This window comes from Meriones unguiculatus (assembly GCF_030254825.1).
Source record: "Meriones unguiculatus strain TT.TT164.6M chromosome 13 unlocalized genomic scaffold, Bangor_MerUng_6.1 Chr13_unordered_Scaffold_37, whole genome shotgun sequence".
In the NCBI taxonomy this organism is placed as follows: domain Eukaryota; kingdom Metazoa; phylum Chordata; class Mammalia; order Rodentia; family Muridae; genus Meriones; species Meriones unguiculatus.
In genome coordinates, this window is record NW_026843647.1 from 4,545,386 (window position 1) to 4,569,186 (window position 23,801).

The 23,801-nt window shown below is 39.7% G+C and overlaps 1 pseudogene; it reads right to left on the reverse strand.

Annotated features, from left to right (window-relative positions):
- LOC132650954 (zinc finger protein 431-like) overlaps positions 1-22,252 on the reverse strand; it is a 33,252-nt pseudogene extending 11,000 nt beyond the window's left edge.
- Positions 22,253-23,801: the final 1,549 nt, after the last annotated feature.

Genomic DNA, 23,801 nt, shown 5'->3' on the forward strand with positions numbered 1-23,801 from the left:
TTCTGTCTTCCAGCACTGAGCAGGGACTTCCCCTCCTCCTGAAATCAAGTGGGATAGCTTGAACAGCCCAGTATTCAACTTGCAGTGCAGTTAACCATCTGTCCACAGGAGGAAGCCTGCCAAAAATGCTGACAATTAAAGAGAGATTTTAGGAAAACAAATGAAATTGTTATTGTGTGACTTCACAGTGGGGTCAGTGAAACTGCAGCTACTTTTCACCTGGTAGTTATCAGACAACTCTGGGAGAAAAGCAAAAACAAACAAACGAACAACCAAAACAACAACAACAAAAAACCCAGGTGATACACAATTTAGAGCAGTCATGTCTTCCTCTTCAGAAGGTTATTTTTTTATTCTGATTCTTGAATGCCTGTGCTCTAGAACACACAAATGTCTAATCAGGACATTTACTGATCATCTATGATTGACTACCTCACTTCATATTGTTAATGTCAACTACTGTCAAAGCATGAAAGCTTCCTCCCTCTTCTTGCCCATCCTTTTCAGTGCTGTGAATACAAAAACTCCAATACTGATAAGTTATCTCACTTCTTACACAGTTTCTTCTTCATTTGTAAGTCTCCAATAAAGGCCAGAATGTTTGGAAGTCTCATTCAGTGGCCTAATTTATCTTCGCATTGACCAGTAAGGCCCAGCCTGGAAGGAGTTTCAGGACTGTCTTCTCAGCACTAGGAGGCAGACACCGGTCTTGGTATTCAAGACTATTTGTAATTACATTGCATGAGGGAAGCCTGGGCTATAGGAGACAATGTTCTCTATGGAAGTAAATAATACAGAGCACTTGAGAAAATAAAAAAAATACCTTTGTAATTACTAAGAAACACTAGGGACTAAATAATAATAAGAGAGTAGATCTATGATGCATTTAAAGAAAATGCAATTTAAAGAGAGAAACCAAGAGTTGCCTTTTTGAAAAGATGAATAAAGCTGAAAAATGCATAGCTATAGTGACCTTGAGAAAGTTCAGGCCATTCCCTGGCAGAAAGAATTTCATTAATAAGACATCTCTAAGACATGTGTATGTGTCTATATAAACATACATATAGTTTGTAAAAAAGTTATGACACATCGGCCGCCAATGCTCCCCACAGAGGACATAGACTACTATGTAATAAAAGCACCAGTGCCATGCATGGAAAAATTCTCTTTCACATGAAAAGTGTCCAACGCATGTGAAAAACCCTTAGGTTGCTGCTGTTACCTTTGGTTCTATTCCAGAGTTTGAAGGCAAGCCCCCACTTCTTGAAGCCAACATGAACTTCAGAAACAGGCCTCAGAGAATTCATCTTGGATTTGACCTGAAAGCCTCCTGCATGCAGCCTAGATTTCACAGCACTGGATGTTTTTATGTGGGCTTATGATGTCGGCAAGCAACCAACAGTGTTACACAGCTGTACCTATAAACTACAGCAGTGATTACCATGGCAAGATATCCCTATGGTTTCCATAGCGGCACTCACAGTTCGGTGGTAACTAACATCTGTTCAATGGAACTTAAAACTCAACCAAGAAAATGGAAAACATGTCTGGTATTATAAACCTAGCCAAGTACTCCAGGAGAGTGAAGTCATGGACTTTAGAAAAAGAACCTAACGTGTTCAACTTAATAAGCCACCATAATTATTGACTGCATTCTGATTTCTACATTTCTACAAACTTTGTATGTGTTGCCTTCCTCATAGAAGACCGATGAAACATGTCAATTAGTTAAAATGCAGTAACAACTTATTACACAAAAACCAGGCACTCTCTCTCTCTCTCTCTGTCTCTCTCTCTATGTATATATATGTATATATATATATATACATGTATATATATATATATATATATTACATATATGTCATATATAATTTTAAAAGGTAAAATTCTGTACCATGGAAGAAATAAAATTTAACTTTAATGTTAGGATCAAGGACCTTGAATATCATGATGTGTTTCAAAGAGATTGTCCTTAAAGCAGAATTCAAAACAATTTAATTGGTATAATCTTGAAAATTAAGTGTATGTTTAGAAAGCATTCTATAATACTATCCAGAACTATTTTAAAAGTATTAAAACCTTGGTGAACAAACTAGCTGTTTAACAGTGTATGAACTGAGTAAAGTAATTATTATCTGCAGTATACATGAAAATATAAAAAGAGTTATATGAAGCTCACAGGTTTCTTATTTATGTTTTTCCTAGGCATAAGGTTATTGTGTAATTCAAGTGTTGATTTTTGTATTACATATATATGGTTGCCAACCTAGTTCTGATCATCTTTCTGAATGTTTTATAATCTTGAGGTTTAGATCCAGGATACAGAGGCCTTCCAGAATAAAGATCTGTGCTAGGGCTAGGTGAACCACAGTGTAATCATAGGTTTGCAATTAACAGAAAGTTCTTAGATTAAAGGTGTGTATTATGGCTCAACCAATAGTAAACAGGATTTTACAATTCTCAATTTTGGGATTCTCAAGGGGATTAAATACCCTGTAAAAAAAAAACAGACTCATAGACTTTGGTGAAATAGAATCAATAAAAGATCTTCTGGAGCTATCTCCATCAATGTTTTTGAGCTGTACTATAGAGCAACAGCAATAAAAAAAAGGCTTGTTACTGGCATAGAAATATACTTCTGGATCTGTGGACTCGAGAAGAACACCCAGAAATAAACCCATATGCCTACAGATTCTTGATTTTTGACAAAGAAAACACCACCATACAATGGAAAAATGATAGCATCTTCAAGAATTGGTGCTGGTCTAGATGGATGTCTACATGTAGAAGAATGCAAATACATCTGTACTTTTCACCCTACACAAAACTATAGTCCACCTGGATGAAAGAACTCAACATAAAACTAGACACACTAAGTCAATAAATGGGACATCAGGAAACTGAATATCTCATGTAAAGCAAAGGATACTGTCATCAGAACAAAACAACAAGCTAAAGACAAGGAAAGGATATTCACCAACCTATATTTGATAGAGGGCTAATATCCAGAATATATAAAGAACTCAAGAAGTTAAACAACAGCAAAGCAGTTTTTAAAATGGGGTACAGAGCTACTCAGAGAATTCTACCAGAGGACTATCAAATGGCAGGGAAGCACTTAAAGAAATGCTCAACATTCTTAGTCATCAAGGAAATGCAAATCAAAACAATCCTGAGATACCACCTTACACCCATCAGAATGACTAAGTTTAAAAACTTAAGTGAGAACATATGCTAAAGAGGTTGTGGAGAAAGGAGAACTCTCTTACAAAGCTGGTAGGAATGTAAACATGTACAACCTCTTTGGACATCATTCTGGCATTTTCCCAGAAAATTAGCAATAGTGCTACCTCAAGATCCATCTAGAGCATTCCTGGGTATATATTTGAAAGATGCTCAACCATACCACAAGGACATTTTGTTCAACTATATTCATTGCAGCTTTATTCATAATAGCAAGTTTCTTGAAATACCCTGGTTGTCCATCAACAGAGGAATGGAAGAAGAAATTGTGGTACATTTCTACAGTGGAATATTACTCAGCCATTAAAAATGAGAAAATCATGAAATTTTCAGGCAAATGGAGAGCACACACACACAAAAAGATGATCCTGAATCAGGTAACCCAGAAGCAGAAAGACACCATGGTATATACTTACTTATAAGTGGATATTAGACATATGAGATAGGATAAACATACTAAAACACAGATTCCTAAAGAAAGTAAACAACAACAAGGACCCTAAGGAAGGGGCTTGATCCTCATTCAGAAGAGCAAACAGGACAGACATAGGAAATAGGAGAAGACAAGGAACAGAACAGGAGCCCTCCATAGGGTCCTCTGAAAGACTCTAGTCAGCAGGGTATCAAAGCAGATGCTGACGCTAATTGCCAAATTTTGGGCAGAGTGCAGGGAATCTTATGAAACAAGGCAGAGAGAGAAAGACCTGGAGGTGTCAGGAGATCCACTAGGAGATCAACAGAGCCAAAAATCATGGGCCGGGGGCCTGCAGAGACTGATAAATCAACCATGGACTCTGCATGGAGAGGACCTAGACCCCAGGTATAAATTTTGTGGGTATTTAGTATTGCCTTTTCTGTTGCTGTGAAGAAACACAGTGTCTAAGGCAACTTTTACAATAAAGTTTCCCTTGGCTTATGGCTCCAGAGGGATATGAGATCACTATGAAAGTGATGTGATAGCAAGTTTCAGATCTGGCAGCTAAAGAACTCACATCATCATCTTGAGGCATGAAGCAGAGAAGGAAACTGGAAATGCTGTGGGAATGTAAACTCTCAAAGCCCACCTCATATTACTTCAGCAGGACAGCATTTCTGAATTCTTCCCAAATGGCACCACCAACTGAGAAGGATTACTCTCTCTGACATCAAGCCTACATGCCTGTTTCCTGTTACACGAGCCAATTCATGAGGAAGAAAAACTCTTAGAGGCATCAGAATCTGGGTTACAGAAAGGAATGCCTAGGCAGTATCCTAGCAACTGAATCTCTAGTGGGCAGGAAAAGAATGTAGTGAAGCTCTTTCTTTTCCCCACGTCGCCAGACTTGTCTGCACCTGGCTGGCTTTACTTCAGGCTGTGCTTTAACTTTAAACCAATGCCCAAAATTCTTTGGTCTCTCAAGGTCACATGTTTAGTAAAAATCAGGTGATACCCAGAGAGCTCATTGACAGCAGGAAGTTTATGGATGCCTCCATTTTCTTCTATGCAGCAATAACCAAGAAGTCACATGGCATTTACCTTTTTATGAAATCCTTAGTAAAGAACATGGCAAATTCATGGTTGCCTCCATGGTGGTAAGGTTACTAGCCAAAAGATGATCAAACCACATGATTCCATTGTGCTCAAGGTCAATGGGGTGGTTTGAAAAAGAATGGCCCACACATGTTCATGTATTTGAATGTTTGACAAATTGGCAGTGGCAAGGTTGAGTAGTGGGGCCTTGTTGCAGGGGGTATGGCCTTGGTGGAGGAAGTGTGTCACTGGGAAAGTGGGATTTGACTTCTCATATGCTCAAGCAGGCCTAGGGTGACTCTGCAGCTGGCTGATCAAGATCTAGAACTGTCACCTCCTTCTCCAGCCCCATCTCTGCCTGCCCACTGCCATGTTTCCCTCCATGGTAATCATGGACTAAACCTCTGCAAATGTCAGCCAGCTCCTATTCAATCTTTTTCCTTTCTATGTGCATCCAAGGTCACCGCATGTTTTCATAGCAACAAAATCATAAGAAGAGTTAGCTCACCTTCAATGGATGGTGAGCTCAACACTCATTAGTCACATGGCCCTGTGGGATACATGGTTTAGATGAGTCCAGTCAGACTCCCTTTTCTTTATAAAACCATGTTAGTTTGTCCTGTATACAGGAGGAGAAGATTTCTATGGCTGGGGTAATTAGGCATGGAACAAAGGAAAGAATTCTGTTGTCTCAATCAGAAACTGTGGAGTCCACATATTTTAGCACAGGTACTGCAACTGTGGAAGCAAAGCCTTGTCATTCAGGGGTTTTACCTCTTCAGTCCCCAGGTACAAGAGGTTTCTAGACCCCACTGTATTGTGGTTGACTGTGATGAGGCTGAGCTCAGATGGTTCTGGGACCTTTTATATGATCTGGAATTTAATACTTTGGGAAACACGCTTTCTGAAATAGTTTATCATAAGTAAAATATTGGTAGTGTGTGTGTGTGTGTCACTTTTGCTCAGAAAAGCATTGACTTATGGCATTGAAGACAGTCAAAATTAGCCACCCCAAGAGACTGCCATTAACTGCAGAGTTGACCTAAATGTTGCCATCTTTTTCTGTGAGGGCTGGTAGGGAGGGAAATTACAGATAATGATACACACAAAGAGGATAGAGACTTGAACTAAAGTATGAAGCCTGGATAAAAACCTACATTGGAAAACTTGCAGTTTTCAATCTCTCCCTAGTCAGTGTAGGTCAGGGGAGATGAAGGAGCCTGTCACAGAGCAGGAGGAGTTGGCTCCCCTGTGCCAACAAGAAATGATTTCTCTCTTCAGTTTGTTTCTACTTTCTTTTTCTCTAGAGCTATCTCTACCTTGGTGGCTCACCCATGTTGGTTTACATTTTGCTGAATGTCTTTTTATAAGATTTCTTGCACCCAAATTTCATATGAAGCACATGTCTCAACCCTGAGATGACCCAATTACCAAAACAGGACTTTTTGGTTCCCCACAGCATTTCTTAATTTTGGTGTATGCACAGATGGTTCTTGCGGCCCTGCTAATTTCCTTGGACCACAGTCACTGTAATGTCTAGAGACCTGCACCCCAGGGGTTCCTTTACTCAGATGGAGAATTCTCAAGGTACAAGGCCATTACAGACGCTGGTGGGAGGCATTTATCTTCAGAGGATGATTCAGGTGTTTCCTTAACTGACTTACCTTCTCACACTAAAATATGAATTGCTACAAATAATTGCCTGGACAAGACTACCTTTTCACTTCATCAGGAGGATGTGCTTGTTAAAAGGGAACATACCTATTTGGGAGAAGAACAGTTCCTCAATAGCAAATGCACTTTGTTTTATCCTAAGGAATGTGATGGTGACTGAATTTTTTTCTTCAAAATTTGTGGTCAGACCTCATAATCTCCTTTACAATGTGAGTACGAAAGGAACTGGTGCATATGGAAAGAGGGAGGAAGGGGAAGGAAGACACTGCTCCAGGAAAAGAAAGGTCACTGATCCTGGTCATCAAACAACTAGAATTCAGACATGTTCCTGGGAAGGAAGAATATTATGGTAGATGGAGGACCTGTTGAGATTTGAATTCCATATGTTAAATACAAGTTTTACACTCTTTGAGAGAAAAGACTTATGGTTGATATTTCTTTTTATATTTATTTTTAATTTTTGTATTCATTTTACATCCCAATCACAGTCCTCCCCCTCCTCTCCTTCCTGTGGCTCCTTCTCACCCTATTTGTCCTTCCCCTTGTCCTCAAAAAAGGGAGCCTCTTTCCAGCACTGACACATCAATTCCTATCAAGACTGAACTCCTCCTCATCCTCAGGCCAGGCAAAGCAGCCTGGTAAAGATGAAGCAGTGAAAATCAGGCAACACATTTATGTCACTTATTTCTTACAAGCATCTGTGTGGCTGCATCTGTAGAAACCAGAGATTAACAGGAGAAGCATAGAAGGCTATTCTGATCTGCCCCATGTCTGGAGAAAACTCTAGAGATGAATCCCTCTCTATCTGGGAAAAAAAAATCTCAGTTCCTGAAAAGTCAGTAACCCATTTCTTGGCATATCTGTGTTTTTCAATTGTTGCTGTGTTAGCTTGTGGTTTTCCTACTAAGATAATTGAGATGGCTAATACATTGGTTTTAAATTGTTAAAAATTCTTATACCTTGTCTGTGTGTGCTCGTTGGCTTTAGCTGTCAATGTTACATAGCTTAGCATGATCTGAGGTAGTACCAACTGGGGGTTCCCCACATGACAATCACTTGTGGCTATGTTTGTGGGTGAATACAGTGGTTGTGAATTCAGTGGCAAACCCCAGGCACTGATGGTTGAAATTTATCTCAACACGTGGCCTGGGCTGGTTAAGAAAATTTACATAGAAGTAGACAGTGACCTTGTAAAAGAACATAGCAACAAAAGTGTTCCACCATAATCCATGCCTTCCTTTGATAGCCTGAGTTTCTTTCCTGAACTCCCTCAATGTTTGGGGCCTGCCAGCATCAGCCAAAGAAGCCAACTTATCACCTGAGTCATTTTCCATTAGTGGAGTTAATGACAGCAACATAGAAGAAAGAAAGAACAAAATTTGTACCCTCAAAATATGCTTGTCATTGTCAGAAAATCCAAGTATTGTTGTTTTTACCAATACACAATATATAAGAAATCTAGATATCAAAAGCCACTTTATGTTTAACATGGAGCTTAATGTTTTATTCCAGGAAGTACTGAAAGAAGGGAGTGGCGAGAGAAATACAGGTCATAGAGGTCAAGGTAAGGAAGATTCAGTGGAAAATAGACTCAATGAAAAGTTGGCTAGAGGTTACATGATGATTTGAATGATGATGGCCCAATATGCTTATGTAATTGAAAGCTTGGTACTCAGCTAATGGAACTGACTGAGGAAAATTAAGAGATAATGGAATCATTGGATGGGGTGTGTCACTCTCTGGAGTCTAAGTATGGCTCCATTTCAAAAAGAATATGGTGAGAAGGACAACCTGGTGAAAGAGCTGTCACCACACAATCTTCTATTTTCTGAGTTATGGGGCCATGTGAGGGCACTATGCTGGTGGAGTTCATGGAGATATGTGCATGTTTGAATGTGTATGTATGTGTGTGAGAGACAGAGAGAGAACAATCACCCAAAGGGTCTGGGACTGTGTTGAGCCCCTTGGAAGATGTATATGTTACAGGTATCTAAGGGCCCCAGTCTGTGTGTGAATCTCTCAGTCAGAAGAACAGGGAGGCTGTGTCCATGGAAGATAGGATTCAGCCTTATCTTTTGTGAAGTCCTGAGTGAGTTTTCCTAAATACAGAGCCATCTCATCAGCCCTTAGAAAGCAACATTTTAAAGCTTTGTATGTGTTTCTTTTATTTGGATGTTTTGCATTTACCTGTCTGTGTGTCTTAACTGCAAAGGCCAAAGAGGACATCAGCTCCCTTGGGGATGCATTTACAGCTTATGCTTAGCTAGCTTGTGATTCCTGAAATGGAACCTGTCTTCTATAACAACACCCAGAGCTATTAACTCCTATGCCCTCTATAACCAATTTTTATTTGAATTTAATTTTACAGATTTTAATTAAAATATATTACATCATTTCCCTTATTTTTGTCCTTTCTCCACAACATTTCAAATTCTTTCCTTCCAATGTCTTAAAAAAGAATGTGTGAATAAGTATGGATCGATGTATATAAACAAAACTTAGTCCATTTATATGGCATGTGTGGGTAAGGGTTTTTGTGCTTAACCCTTTCCATAGGGTATATAAATAAGGAACTCACCACTTCCTGAGGCTAATTCTCCCACTTCCAAGAGTATTCTAATCTTCAATGCCCAAAATAAGTCTAACTCTGAAGTGACCTGACCTGTCTTGGAAAGGAAACATTAGCAAGCAAGGGGTGGCAAATTCCTTAGGTAACACATGGTGCTGGCATGGCCTGGATGTTATGGGGCTGTAGGAAGGACTATGGACATTGGTCTTATCCAATCAGTCTCCGTTTCCATTATGGACCTCCCATTATATCATTGACCTTGGATATTTGCTAGGATGACATTGAAATCTTCAAGTTCCTGCCTCCTCTTTCTAAACACCATGACTATAGGCCTGTGTTACCAAGCCTGGCTTAGGTGGTTTCAACCTCAGTGATTTAGTAGAATGTTGGGATGAGTGTAATGAGTGTTGACACATAGGTATACATACTTATGTCTGTGAGGCAACTGTTCACTATATGTTGACTAAGGACAGAACTCCGATTTACTATGATGAGTGATAAAAACTCAATGTTAAAGAAAAAAATATTTTTCTTTATAATTGTAGGAGAGGATTTTAAGCCAAACAACTGTAACTGAAGAAAGATTTTTTTTTCTCTTACTGGAGTTAAGACCAGAGCCTGTGTCCTGCCTACCATGACCATTTGAACTCAGCGATTCATTCTCTATAAGCCCATTGAAAGAACTCAGTTACTGAGGAAGACCGTACCCAACTATACTGCAGGCACTAAGAAGGCAAGGTAAGCAGATCTAGTATGTATACTAAGTTCCATGTAGGCCTGAGATTCATGTTGAGACTATTCTTTTAAATGAAAAAAAAATCAATGATTGAAAATGAAATCATCTTTAATTACTTATTTATTACAATTTATTCATTTTGTGTCCTGCCTGTATCCCCTTCCAAACCACCCATTCTCACCCACTTTCCATCTTCCCATATGCACTTTCCCTACTTCACTGATAAGGAGCTAGAGAAGAAAGAAAAAAAAAACAAACAATGGTTAAAACACAAATTATTAATGAAAACTGGAAACATATTAACATATTTCTTCATTGTGACTAATTTTGACCAGTGATGAATATATAAGGTTTCACTTTATCTTTCTTCCCACAGGTGAAATTTGCTAATTGAAGACATGATGAAGCATTTAAACACAGGCTTATTGCAAACAGTTCTCAGAGGCTTCGCAGTTCCAAAGGAACTGCAGGGAAGCTCCCATGCAGAAAACATAAATGTGGCCAGAGAAGTATGTGTAGAGAGAAAGAGAGACAGAGGGAGCAAAAGAAATAGAGAGAGAACACACAGAGAGTAAACAGAAAGCAGAGAAGAAACAAAGAAAGGAAGAGTGAGAGAAGAAAAGCATATAGAAGAAAACAAAATATCTAGCTATATGGGGAAGAGCCTCTGGGAGAGCTGAAGCCTATTCTACAGGACTGGAAAGTTAATGGTAGTGGTTGAGTATGGCAATCATGCCTTTTAGAAGGTAGGGACTGAGGGATGCTGGGAGAACCTGGAAGCCAGATCCCCTTCTGTCAAAAAGGCACCTCAGCAGCTTTTCTCAGTTGTGAAGTACAACATATGGTACCTAATTCACCCTTTAGGTTTAATATGTTTAGACAGCAGGTAAGAGATACACAACTCAGTAATATAACCACGCCATGTATTAAAAACTTCCCATCTGTAAATTTCTCCTCCATGCTCAGCTTATGTCTCTCCTGCAAGGTATTCAAAGAATGACATAATGTTATTGAGCAGAAAATACCTCATCTACAGGAATAGGTCTTTTGAACAATGACATTTCAGAGGAGATCAGAATTTCATGGAGTTCATTGATTGACTAGATATTCACCCAAGGGAGATATAGGAATGTTTATTCAGAATATCCTTATTCCTGCTAGGCAGAGAGATTACAGGGATGACTGAGTGGGGACTGAGGAGATTTAAACTCCTATTTGAGACCACAAAGTGGTGGCCTGCTTGGTATAATGACTAACAAGTACACATGTCTGAGAAGACAAAAGAAGAGGGGAAGAACTGGAGAATTGACTCACCATAGCTGAGTAGATACAGAGAATACAGTAGGAGGTAGCATGTCCTCAGGTTGTCTAAAGCAGGTAACCAGACCTCAATCATCATATTTAGATGGCCAAAGGAGATGGGACAAAGTTGTGTCCCACTCTGTACATATCTGCCATGGCCTCAAACTCCATGAACCTTAAACACACACACCAGAAGTGGTTCTATTTTAGTAATTATCCTTGCTGTTACATTATCTAGAACCTTTTTTTACATATTTCCTATAGAACATAGTACTTCAAGATGAAATGACAAACGGATAATTAGCAGAAACATACAGAATCATGGAACATCAAATTATAAATACATATTCATATCACATCATGCTATGTAGTGAGATGCAGTCAATTGCTAATTATACCACATTCATCAGCTTTCTTGTCAGTATCAATCATTCATGAAAGTGAAGCCTATAAAAATGAACAAAGATTTTATCATACTAAATACATTCATAAGGTTTTCTCTCTAGTATGATTTTTTTCCTGGCTTTGAAAAAAAATGTGACATGCAAAGGCTTTACTGGTAATATTCAGAGAGTTTCACTCCAGTATGAAATCTTTCATGCTTTCGGAGATCACAGCAATATTCAAATGCTTTACCACTTTGAGTACATTCCTAAGGTTTCTCTGAAGTATGAATTCTTTTATGCCTCTGGAGACCACTACAACTTGCAAAGGCTGTATCACATTGATTACATTCATAGGGTTTCTCTCCAGTATGTGTTCTTTTGTGCACCTGGAGATTACTGCAGTGTGAAAAGGCTTTCCCACACTGATTACATCCATAGGGTTTCTCTCCAGTATGTGTACTTTTGTGCACATGGAGACTACCGGGGTGTGAAAAGGCTTTACCACACTGATTACATTTGTAGGGTTTCTCTCCAGTATGTGTTCTTTTATGCACATGGAGAGTACTGGGGTGTGAAAAGGCTTTCCCACACTGATTACATTTGTAAGGTTTCTCTCCAGTATGTGTTCTTTTATGCTTTTTGAGACTACTGTGTTGTGAAAAGGCTTTGCCACAGTGATTAAATTTGTAGGGTTTCTCTCCAGTATGTGTTCTTTTATGCACATGGAGACCACTGGGTTGTAAAAAGGCTTTACCACACTGATTACATTTGTAGGGATTCTCTCCAGTATGTGTTCGTTTGTGCTCCTGGAGAATACTAGTGTTTGAAAAGGCTTTCCCGCACTGATTACATTTGTAGGGTTTCTCTCCAGTATGTGTTCTCTTATGCCTTTGGAGACTACTGGGGCATGAAAAGGCATTACTACTTTGGTTACATTCATAAAGTTTCTCTCTAGTATGTGTTCTTTTATGCATTTGGAGACTACCCTGTTGTGAAAAGGCTTGACAACAATGATTATAGTCACAGGACTGCTTTCCAGTATGAGTTCTTTCATGCTTTCGGAGATCACTGCAACATACAAAGGCTTTATCACTTTGATTACATTGGTACGGTTTCGCTCCTGTTTGTGTTCTTTTATGCATTTGGAGATTTCCATATTGGGAAAAGATTTTCTCACCCTCATTCCATTCATAGGGTTTCTCTCCAGCATGTGTTTTTCTATGTAGGTGGAGTTTACTGTGTTGCAAAAAGCCTTTACCACATTGATTATATTTGCATGGTTTCTCTCCACTCTGATTCCTTTTATGCCTTTGAAGATCAGTGTGATGTGTGAAGGCTTTACCACACTGGTTACTTTCATAGGGTTTCCCATAAACATGTGTTCTTTCATTCCTGCAAAGATAATTAGGATATGTGTAAGCTTTACCATAATCATTACAATGATGATCTATTTGTCAGTGTAAATTAAGTTTGCAATTTGGCATAATTGTAAAATAAAGGTTCATATTTACATTTTATCCCTTTGTTTACATTCATGTTTCCCCCTTGATTGTGGGTGTTTTGTACCCTACAAGATACCATTGATCGGGAGAAACTTTATTACATGCCTCACTTATAGCATCATTTTTCCATAAGTGGTTCATCACATATTCAAAAAGACCTAGAAGAACTCAGCTTTATCACAGTGAATGCATTCATTTAGTTGTAGTCATACTGATTTTGTAAAGTGAACCATCATAAACACAACAATTTCCAGAGGGCTTGTAATCATAGTGATTTTTTGTAGTGTGATTTATTTGACTTTATTTTCAATGAGTTTGGAAAACTAATTAAGTAATTAGTTTAATTATTAAAAATCCCCTGCTCAGACTAGACTTTATGAATGTGATACAAGTTCATGATTTATTTGTTATTAATAATGAATGTATGAAAACATGAACAAATATTAATTTATACTGTGGTCACTATCATGTGTTCTATTGTACACAGGTATAGTGAAGTTTAGAATGCAATAACTTATGATAATATACATCAGGAAAAAGCCCACTCAGGAAAAGTGAGATTTGGTGAATACTTCCCAAAAGTACCTCTACACAGATGTAATGATGGAGACCTACAAGATCATCACTGCTACTGGGGAGACAATGAATACTCTTTAACATTTCATTAATAATTTATTTATGAATGATGATTAATAAATTAAATATAAACTTGCACCACATTCAGAAAGTTTGCACAAAATAAGGACTACTACACATCTTCTACTTGTTCTGGGAAAGAGAGGTATGTTTCTATTTTCCATATCCGTATGCTCACGTGAGTTGTATCACACTTGACAAAAAATAGTTATTTAAAAAAGAACAATGGGGGATCCAAGATGGTGGCAACCAGCGTACATCATATTTGAGAGGCCGAGAATCTGAAACTCTGAAATTGGTGAGTGGAGAGGCAGCTGAAGCCAGAACATCTACATTGTGGCTTCCTTGGCAAGAGGGGACAACACATGAGCTGAGACCATTTAGATCCATGTCATCCAAGGACTCCTCTGGGGACTGATAGTGGCAAACATTTGATCCCTCTGCACTTTCCCTTATCAGGTCTCCCTTCTCCTTAGCCGAGGCAGCCCATAGTACCCCGCAGCTCCTAGCAGAACACTCCCTGCTTCCTGACTAAGTCAGCAGGGGCAGGCCTCCTAAGTCCTCAGTGGCAGCTGCTGGCTATACCAGCCTTCCATGTCCCAGGTCCACAAGCAAATATATTGGCCCTTCAGGGCCTCCCAGCCAGTGACTGCACCAGCTTCCCAGACCCTAACTGGAGGGCAGCTGGCTGTACAGGCCACCCAGGACTGCAGACTGCTGTACGGTCTCCACAATGCTTCCCATAAGACATCTGTACCTGCCTCTCACTTCTGCAGCTGTGGCTGGACTCCCCCAGTGGACTGTTTTACCAGCTTCCAAGTTTTGCAGCTGCAGCACCACTGAGCTGATAGAGCTCCTACATCCAGATTTGCCCAATCTGGGAGTAGAAAACAGGGGGAAAACCTGTGTTCTCTGATTAGACCAAAGAGCTCTGAGCATGCCCTCAAATGAGTGCCTGCAGAGCCCCAGATCCAGGGTCCCTCTACTCTATCAGCCAGACATCAGATCCCTCCCACCCACATACCCACTGTGGACAACATTGGTATTCTTGGGACAGTGTTCTCAACATGGAAGCCCCTGTTCTGCAGATTTACCAGTGGACTCCAGGCAAAGAACTCCTGGAGACAATGCAGAGCTCAATACCAGTAGCCTGTAGAATATTGAGATATTTGGGGAATCTGCGTATGTACATTGTGTCTGCCAACTCTGGCAGCGTAAACAACCACACTTGTGCCTGCACTATCCCCAGCAACATATTCCAGGCATTTACACTTTTTAACACACTGTCCTTCAAGGCACATTTCCATGCACAAGCTTGCTCACACACATTTGTGCTTCTATGCTTGTGGATTTTCCAGCACACACACTCAAACTTGTGGACCTCTCCCATCTTCCTGAAGAATACTCCATATACCAGAGAAAGATGAAACCAGTCTGAACTATAGACTTCAAGAACAAAAAGTGAAGATTACGGATAAGCAGGTGGCCAGAGGTCTGCGCAGGAACACATCCAATAAAAAAAATCAGGACATCATGGCTTCAGCAGCAACCCCACAAATCAGTGGATACTTTAATTCATCAGAAACACAGGAAAATGATTTTGAAGCTATACTTATCCAGTTATTAGTGACACACAAAGAAATGAACAAATCTCTCAAAGTATAGCCACAGAAATGGAGGCAAATAAAGAGGAAATGACCAAAGCTCCTAAAGAAATACAGGCAAACATAGCCAAATGAATAGAGGCACAAGTAGAGGCACAATTAGTGCCATATAGAGAGGAAACCATCAAAAACTAGAGACCATTGCAGAAAGAGAAGAATCCATGTTCAAACAGCAGAAAGGAAATGGTGCAAGGTGTGAAAACAGAATTAGAACCACTAACAAAAACACAAACAGAGAAACACCTGTAGCTAGAAAACTTCTAGAAAACATCAGGAACCACAAAAGTAAGCATCACCAATAGAATACAAGAGATGGAAGGGAGAATCTCAGGTACTTAAGATATGCTTGCAGCAACTTAAACTTCTCTCAAAGAAAAAGTAATATTAGAAATGTTCAAAACACAATCATTCCAAGAAATCAAGGATACTCTGAGAAAACAAAATCTATATAAAGAACTAAGGAAGTTAAACAACAAAAAATCAAGCAATCCAATTAAAATTGGAGTACAGAGCTAAACAGAGTGTTCTCAATAGAGGAATATCGAATGGCAGAGCAACACTTAAAGAAATGCTCAACCTCATTAGCCATCAGAGAAATGCATATCAAAACGACCCTAATATTTTACCTTACATATATCAGAGTGGCTAAGATAAAAAACTCAAGAGACAATACATGCTGGAGAGGTTGTGGAGAAAGGGGAACCCGCCTCCACAGTTGGTGGGAATGTAAACTTGTACAACCACTCTGGAGAGCAATCTGGCACTTTCTCAGACAACTAGGAATAGCGCTTCCTCAAGATCCAGATATACCACTCCTAGGCACATATTCAAAACAGGCTCAAGTACACAATAAGGACATTTGCTAAACAATGTTGGTAGCAGCCTTATTTGTAATAGCCAGAAGCTGGAAACAGCCCCGATGCCCCTCAGTGGAGGAATGGAAGCACAAAAGAGGTAATATAAAATAGACTATTACTCAGCAATAAGAAACAAGGAAAATGTTGCACCCAGTATATACTCACTCATACAGACATATAATATAGGATAAACCTACTAAAATCTATACACCTACAGAAAATAATCAAGAGGGAAGACTCTTCCTAAACTGCTCAATTCCTATCCAGAAAGACAAAGAGGATGGACATCAGAAGAAGGAGAAAAGAGAGAACAAGTCAGGAGCCTGACACAGAGGACCTCTGAAAGACTGCCCTGCAGACTATCAATGCAGATGCTGAGACTAATGGGCAACCTTTGGGCACAGTGCAAGGAATCTTAGGAAAGAAGTGAGAAACAGTAAGATTTGGAGAGGACAGGAACTCCATAAGGAGAGCAACAGAACCAAAAAATCTGAGCACAGGGGTCTTTCCTGAGACTGATAATCCAACCAAGGACTGTGCATGGAAATAACCTAAGACCCCTGCACAGATGTACCCCATGGTAGTTAAGTATCCATGTGGGTTCCATTGTAATAGGAAGAGGGATGTCTCTGACATGAACTGATTGGCCTGCTCTTTAATTACCTCCTCCAAAGGGGGAAGCATCATTACCAGGCCACAGAAGATGACAATGCAGCCACTCCTTATGAGACCTAATTGACTAGGATCAGAAGGAAGGAAAAGAAGACCTCCCCTATCAGTGGACTTGGGGAGGAGCATGCATGCAGAGGGTGGAGGAAGGAAGGGATTGGGACAGGAGGAGGGAGGGAACTACAGGGGGGATACAAAAGGGAAAAAAGTTTAATTAATAAAGAATTATTAATAATTATTTATTATTGTTAATTATTAATAATTATTATTATTATTTATTAATTAAAGATTAATTAAAAAAAGAAAAAATCTAAGAATAATAGGAATAGATGGAAAAGAAGATTCCAGGCTCCGAGGTCCTGAAGATGTTTTCCAGAAAATCATGGAAGAAAATGTTCCCAACTTAAAGAAAGAGATGTCCATTACCACAAAAGAGGCCTACTGGACACCAATAGACAAGGCCAGGATAGAAACTCACATCACATCGTAGTCAAAATGTAATCTACATATAAACAAAATGAAAGAGAAAAACCACCTGATCATATCCTTAGATGCTGAAAAAGTATTTGACAAAAATCCAATACCCATTCAAATTTAAACTGTTGGAGAGATCAGGGATACAGGCCCATACGTAAGCATAGTGAAGACAATATACAGCAGGCCTAGAGCCAACATCAAACTAAAGGCAGAAAAACTTCAATCAATCCTACTGAAAACAGAGACAAGGCAAGGCTACCCACTCTCTCCATATCTCTTCAACACATTACTTGAAGTCCTAGCTACAGCAATAAGACAACCAAAGGAGAGAAGAGGATACAAATAAGAAAGGAAGAGGTCAAAGTATCACTAATCACAGATGATATGATAGTATACATGAGTGACCCCAAAAATTCAACCAGAGAACTCCTTCAGCTGATAAACTTCTTCAACAAAGTGGCTGGATAAAAAAGAAATGCAAAATAATCAATAGCCCTCCTGTATACCAAAGACAAAAGTGTTGAGAAAGAAATTAGTGAAACAACACCCTTTACATTAGCCACAAATAACAAAGTACCTTGGTGTGACTCTAAATAAGCAAGTGAAAGACCTCTTTGAAAAAACTTCAAGTTCCTGAAGAAAGAAATTGAAGAAGATATCTCAAGATGGAAAGATATTCTGTGCTCACGTATCCATAGGATTAACATAGTGAAAATGGCCATCCTGCCAAAAGCAATCAACAGATTGAATGCAATTCCCTTCAAAATAGCAACATAAATCTTGCAGACCTGCAAAGAACAATTCTAAACTACATATGGAAAAAGAAAAAAACCCAAATTGCCCAAACGATCCTGTACAACAACAGTTTGTCTGTAGGTATATCTATCCCTGTTCTCAAGATATACTACACAGCCATAGTAATAAAAAACTACATGGTATTGGCATAAGAACAGAATGGTGGATCAATGGAACTGAATAGAAGACTCAGAAAAAAACCCACACACCTACGGTCACTTGATTTTTGACAAAGAATCCAAAAGCATACAATGTAAAAAAGACCAGCACCTTCAACAAATGGTGCTGGTCTAACTGGATATCTACCTGCAGGAAAATGCAAATAGATCCATACTACCCACTCTGCACAAAACTAAAGTCCAAGTATATCAAAGACCTCAACATAAAACCAGACACACTAAATCAGTTAGAAGAAAAAGTAGTAGCAGAAAAGACGACACACTCAGAAAAATATTTGGCAGAATATGATACATGCATCTCTCAGGAGACAAGAATGGAAATGAGCTTCTTAAGGGGTACTACATGGAGAGAGGAGGGAGTTTTACTGGGATAGTAATAGAAAGACAGGTTGGAGAGAGAGAACTGAGGTCAAGATCAGATGAGCCAGAGAATAAAAAAGAGCCTGAAGATTAGAAAATACAGATGGAGTTAGTTTGAGAGTATACAAAGCAATTAGGTGACAGTAGAAAAGACAGATTTAACAAGGAAGCTAGGAGATGAGTTTGAGTCAGAACAGGTGAATTGAATCAGCCATCTATGAGCTCAGAAAGAACAAGATAGGGTGTGTCTATTGAGCAGTAATTCTCAGAGGCCAAAAAACTCCTAGGCCTAAGGTAGGTTGTATGGAACCTAGAATCTGCCCTGCCCAGGCCTAGGGTAGCAGACAGAGGGGCAGTAATCTTTGGAGACCATGATTTGTAGATTGAATAAAAGTCCTTTTTACAGTAATATCTGTTTAGCAAAGGTTTCACTGTCTTCATTCATATCAAAATGCCATGATAACATAAGTAAGATAGCTTACATTGAGGAACATGAGTGTGGGAGAATTTAAAATTCCTTAATACTCTAGAATATTGGATTCTTTACACTATTGCTTTTCTTTAAAACTCGTGGGACACATTGAAATTTTTTCACAGGCATATTTATATCAACATCCATGAGATAATTACCTTCCATATCTTCTAGAACATTGACACTGTTCTTCAATATTATGGTCTTCCCAATTGTAGCCTAAAATATATACCAGAAAGAGTTGATATTTTATTGAAAATTAGGGAAAATTTAACTTTCTCTCTTCAGTGACCTTAGAAACATGATTGATTTATTCTTCCTCATTCCAATTGAAATTACATAAGCGCATCATTGAGAAAAATCAACAAAAGATGTCCACTTTACCTTAATAGTGAAAGAAAATTCACTGTCTTACCTATGGCTGTAAGGTGTGTGTAGGTGTCTATCATCACATCTTTGTAGAGACTCTTCTGGGAAGGATCCAGCAAAGCCCACTCTTCCCGAGTGAAGTACACATTCACATCATCATAGGTGATAGAATTCTAAATTATCCCACATATGTGTATAAGAGAAAGCACAATAGTGGCAACAATGTAAAAGTATACATCATTGACAATTTATTCATATAATTCTGGTTCTTCCCTGACTTATCTCATGACAGAGAAGTTCTGATGTACTCACCTGGTCATTTTAGAAGTAAACTAAATGAGGAGGTATATCTCATTTGGAACCCTTTGAATAGAATTTAGCCTTACAAGAGAAATGTCAATCAACAGACATAAAGTAAGCAAGTCAAGGATAGTGATGAACAGTACAGACTGCAGATCACAGAAATTGTATGCACAATTACTAACTACAATAATTATGGAGAAGCAGGATGTATTGCCTCATGACTTTATTTCCAGTAGTCAGGAAGCAGAGGTATGTGTATTTTATTGTGCTGCAAGCCTGTCTGGCCTCCAAAACAAATTTCATGACATCCAGATGAGTAGATTTAAGGCCTTTATCTGCTGCAAAAAAAAATCATTCAATTAAGAAAGATACAAGGAACTCCAAGGTATTTCTGAAGTTCCTACAAAGAATTATATATTCAATACTGTTTTGTATCTATCTTCCAGAAACCTGAAGTGTCCCAGTTTAAACTCTAATATTAATGAGAGTTTACTATAAGGGAATGCATGTTCAAACAGGTAGAAATGGACAGATGAAAACATTAGTTCTGGAATAGTTGTCCATTAATGAGCAACATAAGACGGTTGAAGTGGATCAACAATGAAAAGCTCTTGTTGGTCTTGACAATAACTGGCCTCAATTGCCAGTGCTTACATTCAGGCTCACAACTACCCATTACTCCAAATTTTGAACTTCTGAGGCCATCAGCTAACTATTGTGAGGATCAGGTACAGAAAAGGTGCATAGTCACACAAACAGGGAAAATACCTCATTTAAAAACTCAAAACAAACACAAGAGGCAGGAAGAATGTCACATACCTGAAATCCAATAACTCAGAAGTCTCAGGCAGTATTAATGTCATGAATACATGACATCCTGAGACTAAGAATATACTCTCTGGCAAATATTAAAACATAAATGTGGATGTGGATCAGCACAATAACATATGCTAGGCCATGATTGCATGGAGACTAGCTGTATATGGGGGATCTTCCCCAATATCTTTGTTAATTGAAACCCAATTCTAAGAAACTTCCCTAGTGCTCCAAATGAACATATGTGGCTCCTTCCCCTCCGTACCATCCCGCAAACATGAACACCCTAGCCAAGCAGGTCATTAAAATAGCAACACTCATCCAACACACTTTCTGAAACTTCAGAGTGCTAACAGAACCCCAAAAACAAAACTCGCACACCTCAATATAGCACGTAGACCTAGAATCGCACCAAACCCAGATGCCTAGACACCATATTAGGAATAGATTTTGAACAGTCAGGCAATATGTCACCACCTGAGCTCAGCTATATTACCAAAGCAGGGACTAACTATCTGAAAATTACAAAACTTTTTACAGAAACATAAAGGAATATATCTTCTCATCATTTCATGAAACATCCTCTATAATTGACCACATACTCAGACACAATGTAAGTCCTTAGAGCAAATTGAAATAACATCCTGTATCCTATCAGACCACCCTGGCTTAAAGCTGGATATATATAGCATCAGAAAGAACACAAAGCTTACAAACTCATGGAAAGTGAATAACCTTCAACCAAGTGAAAAAAAATGGTTTCAAATAGAAATAAAGTGTTAAATTCATAGAAAATAAATACAGATCAGGGAATTCGGACAGCACAAACCATCTCAGCTCTGCCCTTCCATTCTAGAGGCAGACAGAGCCTTAGCCTGGTAAAGTAGTAGATTAGTAAAATTTTCCACTCTCCCAGGGTACATTTTTCTTTTACAAGTCACAGGGTGCTGCATGTACACATTTCATTACCCTCTCAGTGTCCAGTGTAGTCATCTCTACCTCACAGCTGAGAATTCCTGCAGCAACCCTCAGTCTAACACAAACAGTAACAACAACTGAAGCCTAAAGGAGCTTTGAATTTGAAAGAAAGGAGTGGCAAATGGGAGGTGAATGAAAAAATAAAAATTAAGTGACATGACTCTTCCTACGTAAGGCGGGGAGAAAGTTTATTATAGATAGAAAGGCACACCCATAGGCCAGAACGTCTGGGAGAGCCCAAGGTTAACACAGCCTTGAGCCATAGAAGGACAGGGAGGAGAGGAGAGGGGCACGCCAAGAAATGAGACTATGACAGTAAATAGATGAAACAGATCAGGTAACCAAATTGGGTAGATAACAGAAAGAAAGGCAGCTGGGTTAAGGGCCCGAGCCCTGGGCTAGAGGGCAGTGTATGCCAGCCATAGCCTGTGAACAGGTAGGGACTCGGCGATGCTGGGAAACCTGGTAGCTAATTCTGCTCTGAACTGTTAAATAGGCAACTCAGCCATTTGTCCCAGGATTTGAGTCTTAACAGTGCCCAGGTCCCCACATTGCAGTCTGGCTCACAGTCCATCCCACTTCTAACACGTGGGACTGAGATAGCTCAGCATTCCTAAGGCCAGGACAAAGGACCTCACAAGCAGCTGATGGCTGCCCGTTTCTATCCAGCACAGGAAGGACAAACGACACCAGCTCCTGCTGCTCAGCCTCCTGCTCCACCACCACGTTAGGGGCGGCAGCCACACACTCACCATGTCGCTGCTTTGGAAGTCGAATGAAATCCCCTCACAGGACCCAGCAGCTGAGCTCAGACCACTGGATGCCAAATACTCCGCAGAGCTCAGCTTCCAAAGCAAACCTGCAACAAACCGCCAGGAAAAACTCTCCCCTTCCTCTGATTACAGGCCTCGCCTGGAAGTCCTGAGCTGAGCTCAAACCACTGCACGCCAAACATTCCACACACCTCAAGTACTGATCTGAACCTGCAACATGGCGCCCGGAAGAACCCTCCCCTTTCGCGCCCGGAAGAACCCGCCCCTTCCTCTGATTCATGGATTTGTCTGGAAGTCCTGATTGGCGAGTGAGTCTTGAGCGACATGAGCACCTCCCCTAGGCTCACAGTGTACTGAAGAGACAAAGCATAGTGCTTCCTCACCCAGGAGGAATGAATGCATGTTGGCTAATTACAAAAGCAGTGAGGACCTGGCTTAGGAAAGAAGCTGACTCGGGAGAAGCCTATGCTCTGCGCAGACACCTTGGATCCATGACTTGAACTTTGGGTCCATATGTGGAGAATCAGGGCCACACCTTTTCCAGATCTGCGGACATTTCTTTGTCAGTAGACTTGTGCCTGTTGTCTAATAGCCTATCCTTCTGTCTTCCAGCACTCAGGAATCACTTTCCCTTCTCCTCCTCCTGAAATCAAGGTGGATAGCTTGATCAACCCATTACTCAACTTGCAGTGGAGTAAACAATCTTCCCACATTTTGAAGGCTGCCCAAAATACTAACAATTTAGAAAGATTTCAGAAAACAAAATGAGATTTTTCTGTGACTTCACTCTGGGTTCTGCTAAACTGCAGCTACTCTTCCCCTGGTAGGTATCAGACAACCTTGGGACAAAAGCAGGAAACAGATGATACACAATTTGGAGCAAGCATGTCTTCCTCTGTGAGACTGTGAAAACAAACAAACAAGAAACTGGAAAAACACAGTGGTATTAGCAAAGGATGTGTAGGTGAACCGAACAGATAGACTGAATCTCTCTATGGATGTAGCAACTGGATCTATAAGAATTACCCGCAGTTTTTGGTCTACCTAATCCAACAACCCCTGTCTGCAAATGGAAATTTGAAGAATCCAGTAGCCACTCAGACCATGTAGCTGGATGTCTCAGCTGGTCTTCAGCAGATCCCAGAATGCCAAAGATTAGGCTTTTCTCCCAGTTCCAAAAAATATGACCTTGATAGCCAGAGTTTGAGGAAGCAGAAAACAAGAAAGGGCTATCATTTTCAATGGAGTTCATATGTGTACACTGCTATCAGAATGTGGTTTAGAAGAAAGAGATATCTTTTCACCTCAAATAATACAGATTAATTGCCAGGCAGTGGTGGTACATGCCTTTAATTCCAGCAATCCAGAGACAGAGACAGGCAGATCTCTGTGAATGAAAGGCCCACCAGGTATACAGAGGGAGTTTGAAGACATGCATGGCTACACAGAGAAACCCTCCCTTAAAAAAGCAAAATAAAAAATAAATATGAATAAAACAAAATCAAGATTAAGGAAGGGGTTTCCTACTTCA